Here is an 8,551-nt window from a genome sequence, read left to right as displayed (position 1 = left end):
AAGGGGAGTTGGGACAGACAGGTTAGCTAACTAATGTCATTATATTTTAGTTTTCATGACACTGAGTTTTTAAGAATGGGGTTTATTACATGATCAAAAAACTGAACAAAAGATGAAAAATTTAACTGTGAAACAATCTGTAGCAGCTGGTCATGTTGAAACTTTCTGTTTTGCTTAATTCCTAACTAGACATAAGTAAAGTTAAATGCTGTATTTTAGGTAGCAGGTGATACATGGTTCTAAGCTTTCCTGACTAACAAGAGTACGCCTACTGCTTTAGTGAATCATGGAAAATTCTTTCTCATTTATTTTTAAGGATTTCTCTTGCATCTGTCATTCAGCGTCACAAACACGGAAGTTGGCAGGGTGACAGTGATTGTTCCAGACTGCATCTGAATGCTTTTCTTCTCCTCTGAGAATGAAGGATAGGTACTTATCCCTTGAATTAGGTGGAACTGCCAGAACGCGTTTCCCTCCGTTTCTTCAGTCTCGCCGGAGGTGACCAGGCTGTAGAACTCCACAGCTTACTATGCACAGAGCAACTGCAGTCACTCACCCACAACGTGAGCAAGCTGGAGCCTTCCGAACAAGGAGAGACGAGGCCAGGGACCGGCAAGTCAAGGAAGCGCTTCCTCTGCCAGGGATCAGCCCCTCGGTTTGCAGTATTCTTAATCTCTTCAGCGTGTCCCACTTTCACCTTCAACCTGTTCTTCCTAAAGCCCACGATTTTACAAGAATTTACTTCCATACCTGATCTCCAACCAGAATGTGATCAGGGGTAATCCTTTCAGGTGTGTCAAATTGTGCCTACTATTTCAGTGAGAGAAGTTTTTAAGCAAACCCATCCATGTAAGGACTAAAAGCTCTGGTTGCTGAGGGCCATTTTCCCTGAGATAAGCCAGAGCTACAAATATACCGTCTAGCCTTTGAAAGAAAGGATACGATTCTTAATATAGCTCACCAACCACTAAGTCAAGCCCAGGCTCTCATAATTTTTTCTATAACAGGAGAAGTCTGCCTGCCTGCCTGTTGACGCAAAAGACTCTCATCTCTTACGCTACCGCACAAATAAATTAAAAAGAAAGGGCTCCCCTAAATCAGGCCAGATGGTGACCTGTGGCTATTTCAGCTCAGGATGTCAGTGTCTGAAGCATCAGGTTTGAATCATTTGGTATCATGGGATTTGATCACTGTTCACTTGAATCTGCTGACTCGCTTCCTCTGGAAAGCGTAGTTTGGCATGGATGAGTCAGTGGTTTTTTGTTTTTTTCCTTAGGGTGTTTGTTTTTTAAAAAAATAAAAATTGCTTTGAGAATTTTTCAGCATCTCATGATGGTTTCAGACCAAGGCTGACAACTTCCCCAGGAGACCATGAGTGCCATCCTCTGAAGTGTTCCCAATATAATGGGTAAGTATCCGTCATGGAGTTCTTAGGGCTGCAGGTACAGTCTCTCTTAACTTGGTGATAATGATGGAGAAAGAAAATGCTCGAAAAAGAAAATACTGAGATGAGAAAGGCAGTGGTGTCTAACACAGCCTTGTAGGGAGGCGGCCTGCACCATCCTTTGAGTTCTCCAGAGCGGCCTCCATGAGCTCTGGCACTGTTGTAGAGAGGGAGCTGGGGAAGCAGGTGTGGGCTTAGGGATGCCCATCTTCAGGGAGCCCTAACTAGCAGCTTTCCTGTCAGGAGTTACCACATATACCCTCCTGGGGCCCACGCTTGGCCTAAGGGTGAAGTCTGGCGAGCAGCTTAAGGAATGCAGCTTATTTGGGAAGTTTTGGTGTTTTTTGCCTACGGGTAACAGCGCTTACAGGAACAGAGCAAATGGAAAGAATGCTCTTAGGGTCCCTCAGGCACCTTAGCTGCCGCCTGCTTCTTGGCTGGCCCTGGGCCCCTACTGCCCCGGCAACAGGAGCTAAGCAGACACGGGGAAGAACTGCCTTCGGTCACCCTTGAATTTTCCCCGAGTTTTTGAGTTCCCCCTTCTTGCCCTGGCCTACAGCTAGAAAAGGCCCTTCCCCATACTCAGATGAAGCAGCTGCATGTTAGAAAAACTAACTTCATCTGGAGAAACTACAGGCCAGGGGGGAGTTAAAAGGATACCAGCCTTCACCATAGCGGTTCAGCTTTGACACAGTGTACCCCAAGCCAGGACATGCCCATGGTTTTTTGTTCCATTTAAGGTAAAAGCTATCCGAACTTGGAAAAGGCAATGACATGACAATAGGAGCTCAAGGTGTTGCCCTCCAACATCCAGGAAGGCGTTCCAGTCCAGCGGCAGAAACGGGGAGCGACTGCAGTGGCCAGGGCTGATCCTGCCCTCCCTGGAGCAGGAGCCCAGCACACCCCGCTGTTTACAGAGGCGGCCCAGCCCTGCCTCGCTCCTGATGGCACCCGGTGGGAACCAGGGGAGAGAATTCTTCATCCTGCCTTGGGTGGAGCCCTGGCCCGAACCAAGCTCACCTCTGCCCTTCTGAAGCCCTCTGTACAGGCCTTGTTTGGTGCACTTGTTCTCTCCACAGTGACTTACTGAGCAACTGCTGTGTGTGGGGAAAAAAGAAAAACACTCTAGCGGCATTCCTCAGGAATGAAATGCACTGGCAGGACCACAGACCGTTTGTTCAGAATTTTAAAAAGCCAGACAGTGGGGTTAGAACATGAACGCTACACTACACTCCGTTCTGGTTTCAAACCTTCAAGTGGATGGGGCGGGAAGGGGAGAGAGTTTCAGAAGAGAGTGCTCTGAGTCTGTCAAGGGTTGGAGCCTTCTGAGCTGAAAGCGGAGCAGGAAATAGGGTGAAGAAAGGTGTAGAGACAAGCTATCCAGTTGCCACGTGGCTCTCACTTCCCTCCGTTTCTGACCTGATGAGATGGGGTCACCCTTGGAGGCTCTCCAGCATGATTTCAGGCGGGGATATGACTCTTGCCATTCCCTCCTCAACCATCTGAAGCTACCCCAGGGGAGGAGGAAATGGCAGGCTCATCTCTTCCCTCTCGCGCCTTGATTTCCCTTGACAACAAACTGGCTTGTGAGCTGGCTTGCATTGCTGCTTTCTCCAGTTGCTAAATCCACATTGTTTATTCCTGTCCCATCATCAAACCCTGTCTGAGCCTAAGACCGAAGTGAATAGTGGGATGGACTCAGGGACTTCAGCCCTGAGATCCTTCCCTGCAGTTTCCGATCGGCGGTCCCACACAGACCCTGGGCGGTCCCCAGCAAACCCTCTTCTCCAGGAGTCCCTTTTCTCTCCTTGGAACCCAGAGTCGCTCTCTGCTCTAAAACCTCAGGCAGATTTCCAGGCAGAGCGGCTCCAGACCTCTCTGGGAGACCGCAGATGCTTCCCCTCGACCTTGCTAAAATAAGGCCCCGGGGCTTCCGCGGTGCGTCTTCCTGCAGGGACAGCTGTTTCCCAGCTGCTGTGTCGCCCCTGCCGCCCTTGTTACCTCAACCCAGCAGCTGCCTTTCAGAGAGAGAGTGATCCCTCTGCCCTTGATGGATTCCCAGTCTTCAGTGCTACTGTATCCAGAGGAAGGAGGCGCAGCTTTAGCTGGGAAAGCGTGGGTGGGGCTGAGATCTCCTGACCACAGAGCCGCAGTCTGTAAAGTCAGAAGCTGGGCTGGACACCAGGGTCCCTGGAGCTCCGGGGCTCTGGGGGTGCCCTCTTTTGCTCCCAGGGGCTCCCCCAGCGGGCACCAGACTCCATCTCCCACTTTCTCTGCCTGCCTCCCTTCTCTCAGTAAAGGAATGTGCCGGGCACTGTGCTGGACAGCTCACACAGGAATGAGACCTGTATCCTCGCTCTCAAATTCTCTGGGAAGTTAAACTCGGGTGAGGAACTGGCATACAGTGGGATGCATGGGATGCCAGACACAATAAGCGCCTAGGAGTCTCTCCCAGCACCCCGCTCCCAAGACGAAAGGTGAGGGGGAGAAGTCCGCGGAGGATTTTTGTGGTGACTGCCCCCGTCCATCACGAGCTCTGACCATCCTGCCCCTGACCGCCCCCTGTCTACTGTGCCTCCTTGCCTCAGCGATCATGGGTGACTGGGGCCCAGGCTCTTCCCACCTGAAGATGTGGGAGACTGAGGCCCAGATTGGACAGAGCAAATCCATACCCTGGTTCCTTTGCTTAGTAGCAGAGCCAGGGTTTGGAGCCAGACTCTGCACCGCTACTAGCAAACAACCGTGTCCATTCAACACCCACCTCCAGGCAGTGTTTACACTGCGCTCCCAGCAACCCTCCTTCCCCTGGCCCCCATCCAGCTTCCCAAAGGTGCCAAAGTGGGTGGGGGGGTGGGTTATTTTTACCAGCAGGGTTGGGAAAGGGGCAAAGGCTGAGGCCGGGGCAAATCAGTGGCGCCAGCTGAGGCTTAAATACAGGACAAAGCTCCACCCTGCCAACTCTGCCTGAGGACAACCCAGCAGGAAATCAGCAGCCTGTGGGCCCGGCCTGAGGGCTGGCCTGCGTCTGTCTGCCTGGAGGAAAGCCAGTCACATGAGCCAAAGCTGGTTAAAAAGAGCTCGGTCATCTCCCGGCTCCAGTGTCTCTGCTGGCGTGGGGAGCCGTGTGGGTGGGGGTGCCAGCTCCTCTTCGTGGGGCCTGGAGCCCAGGGAGGCGCAGGGGGAAGGGGCAACTCGGGCCACAGACAGAGCCAGCTGGTGGGACCCAACCCCAGGCAAATCCATCAGTCCCGCGTCCTGGCCCTGGGACCGTCCTGGCCCTGGGACAGGGTGACAGGTCTGGTGAGCACTGAAGGGAGGAGAGCTTGGCCCCAGGTCCCTGATGAAGCCAAGGGCCAGACCGTTGTCTGCCCCTCCGGCAGTGTGTGTGTATCCCAGCCCCGCACAGTGTATCATTTCCTTCCGTGGCCTTGGTTCCTTCCCCTCCACCCCCCAGCTCAGCAGCTCCTTCTCCCACCCTCCCAAGCCCATGGCTGCACCTCCCCAGGCCTCAGTTTCCCCCCAGGCTGCGTGTGGATCTGGCTGTCAGCGCCCTCCAGGCAAACTAGGGCAGCACACAAGCCTCCCAGGAGAAAGAGTGTAACTCTGGAACCAATCTTTTCACTGAACTAGGTGAAATGATTCAGCAAGCTCAGGACCTCTTTGTTCAGATCTGAGCTCCCTGAGACGTTGGGGAACCTTGAGCCAAGGGACTCCTTTGCTTAGATCCTGCTGGGGAGACAAACACCTTGGGTGGCATGGTTGGAAGCCTGCAGCCTCACTGCAGTGGGGGCTGGATAGCAGCCTGGGGGTCACGAGGAGACAGAACTTGCTCTCTGCAGGGTGGGGAGGCCAAGGGAACAGCCTGAGCAGGCTGATGGATGGCTTGGGGTGGGAAGGCAGCTCTCACTGAACAGCTCTGGAGGTTATTACCGACTAGATGGTTGATTGTTCAATGGGGAGATTGGGACCCCTGAACTCCACACCAAAATACTCCAAGTTTATGAATCTCACTGGTCCAGAAAAACAGTGGACATATAAGAAGGGAACATGATCATTTGAGATCTCAAGAACTTTTCTAGAACTCCAAACTCCATGGAGATTCCTGCTGAGGTTGGGGGTCGAATGCCCCCTTTCTCTGACTGGAAAATTTATGAAATCAGTGGGGGATTGGGACATACGCAGAAACAGCTAAGTTCCTGTAGTTATGACATTTGCTTCTGAGCCAACTGCAGGCACCAGCGTAGAGTGGGCATCTGAAGAACACTGACCGGTGGCAGCTAGACATGAGGGTGATAAAGGTTCCCGGGGATGCTGGGCTCAATCCCCACTCAAGACAGGAGCTGCGGAGAGTGTGAGGTAGAGGCCACTTGCAAAACGTGGACACGCTTATAGAGAACTGTTGAGGGACAGAGAAGCACACAAGCCATAGCCTCACAGCCAAGAGAGCCGTGGAGACCTGGACGAGGCTGCAGGAGAAGCCGCGCCGGAGGAGGCCCTCGGTGGAGCTAGACGGCCTGCTGCCCTCTGACCAACCAAGGGGACAGACATGCTGGCTCCCCTCACCAAACCTCCCTGAAAGCCAGAGGCGCAGAGCACAGCCGAGAAGGCTGAGGAGGGCCAGCGGGGAGGTTAGCAACAGTCTCCATGATGCTCAGCAGGCAGCTTCATCAGCGTTAATCAACAGTTTTGGAGCATAAAACTGTGCTATCCACCGAGGGGGAAACTGTGAGAACCTGGACACCTGTGGAGGCCAGGGCAGAAGTGTTCAGAGAAGCCTTCCTGGAGGAGGTGGGAATGTGAGAAGGGGCTCAGAGGACTGGTAAGATGAGGCTGGGAGAGCTTTCCTTCCAGTAGCAGGATGCCACTTTGCAATTGGATCCGCCCCAACGTTCAGACCTTCCCTCCCTGACACTTTACGACCTAGCCAGGGCCAAAGACACCCATCTGACTAGGCTGAGTCCACATATTACTCCCCTGGGAAGGATCAACTTTCCAAACTGCCTATTTTCCCCCTGGGGTCTCTGGTTTCTCCACCTCCAAGAGGGATGTCCTAATTCGTCAAGCAATTCATCAGTAAAAACTCACTGGACTCCCGTCGGGGCAGTATGGGTGAATACAACACACCATCCTTTCCCTTAGGAGCTCATATTTTACATAGAACAGAAACATGTAAAAAATTATTAAAATGTGTTTGATAGGAGGTGTAATGTATATATGATCCAAGTTCTAGGGAAGTATAGCAGAGAGTGACTAACACCTGGAGGCATTAAAAAAAAAAAAAAAAAAAAAGACTTCAGAGAGGTCGTATTTACACTGTGAGTCCATTAGTGAGTAGAATTTGCTAGGCTGAGAAGGGAATTCCTGGCGGAGGACTTGAACTGTGTTGAGACACAAGAGATGAAAAGAGATGATGAAAAACTCAGGATGGCTAGAGTATAGGATGGCAGAAAGTGAATCTGGTGAAAAAGGTTTGGGCTGGTTTAAAGGGATGTTTCAAGTACAGTTAAGGATTTTGTCAGTTAGGCAAATAAGGAACCAAAGGATGTTCTGATGCAGAGGAGTAAAATGAGCTTTCTTTTTGGAAAGAAAGTAATTTTCTGGAAGGAAACAGTATTTGTTCAAATGAAAGGAATGGAATGTGAGCTAGGGATTGGGTGCCCCTGTCCCCACCCCCACCCCACATTCCCCCCCTGTGCCTCCCTGACTCCTGCCATTTTTCTGCAGAGAATATAAACAGTTGTTTGGAAACTGTTGCTGCTCTGACTTTGCAACAAGTAAGCCAAATGAATGAGCTTGTTTAGTCTTCTAGGATAATGTGGGAGGAGTCTGCCCTGGAGAGTATTTCCTCTTTTTTCAGACTTTACCCTAACCTCAAATTTTCTGACCCAGGGAATGGGATGGAACGTGAACTAGAACTAGAACTAGGGCCTGCCAATCCTAGAATAACCCACCAACCCCAAGGCCTCTTCAGTCTCCCTGCAGTTCCATCCAAACTTTGTGGCTATTCCTCCAGGTCTCAGCTGAAAAACGCCAGAAATAGGCCAACCCTTTTCAATTTAATTAGCCTTTTCTCTGAGGACACCAGATGGAATGAAGCAGAGCCAGACGCACTGGGGGCAAGGAGGGGTGGGAGTCGATGCTAAGTGGGGCTGTCTCATGAGCCCCACCTCCCCCTACAGAGGGTGCCTCTTAGAGCGAGGAGCCGGAGAGGCAACCTTCAGGTTCTCAGGCCAGGGGTCCAGCTGATGCTCTCAGGCCTGGTCTGCATGGTGGCCAGAGGGTGGACGCAGATGTCTGGGCCCCTCTCCGGGTAGGAGGAGGAAGCCAGCTTCCTCCACGGGGCTCGCGCACAGCTGCCTCACCTGAGGGAATTCACCTGCCCTCATCTGGCTCCTATCTCAGTGGCTGTGGGCAGCCAGCAGCCCACGCTGGGAGCCTGTGACACAGCCAAGTGAGGTGCTGGAGTTTATTTCTGGAGCTGTTTAAGAGTGGGGGAAACAGCCAGCTGCCAGGGATCAGATGAGGCCTGCAGCGCCTTCCTTATCGGAGAGTGACATTTGCTCAGTAAATGCAGGCAGCAGGGGCAGGGGCAGATGCGCGCTGAAAGGACCCTCAGAGCCTTAGAGGGTCTCCCCCGGGGTTCGGTGCGGTGCACCTTCTCTGCAGGGCAGAGACCACCGGCGTGGAGCGACTGCCCCCTCTGGTGGTGATCACAGGGATACAGTCACCCTGGGGCCGCGTCGCTACCCCGCACCTTGGTCCACCCGCCATCTTTCCTTCCAAGCTCCAAAAAAAGAAGCCTGTGACTCCAGGCTAGAGTCCCTCTAGCTCCCTTCTCTTTCTCCTGATTGCAGTTATAGCTCCTAGCTGGGATGGTCTTTCAGTTTTACAGATTGACACGTTTAGTGGGGAAAAGCACTGGAGCCGTGCTGTGAACAGCAGCCTGGCTCCAACGAGATCACGGTCACCTTTCCGTTCTGCTCCACGGAGGGAAACAGACTTCTTGTTTGTACCTTTAGTCAAGCCTAGCTGTTTCCATATTTGCAATGTGGCGATGAGGGAAGCACGGAGACCCCTCCCCAGAAAGGCGTTGCCTCCCCCAGTGTT

The sequence above is a fragment of the Cervus canadensis genome, chromosome 13 (genome assembly GCF_019320065.1).
Source record: "Cervus canadensis isolate Bull #8, Minnesota chromosome 13, ASM1932006v1, whole genome shotgun sequence".
In the NCBI taxonomy this organism is placed as follows: domain Eukaryota; kingdom Metazoa; phylum Chordata; class Mammalia; order Artiodactyla; family Cervidae; genus Cervus; species Cervus canadensis.
Note: the sequence above shows the minus strand (reverse complement) of the source record.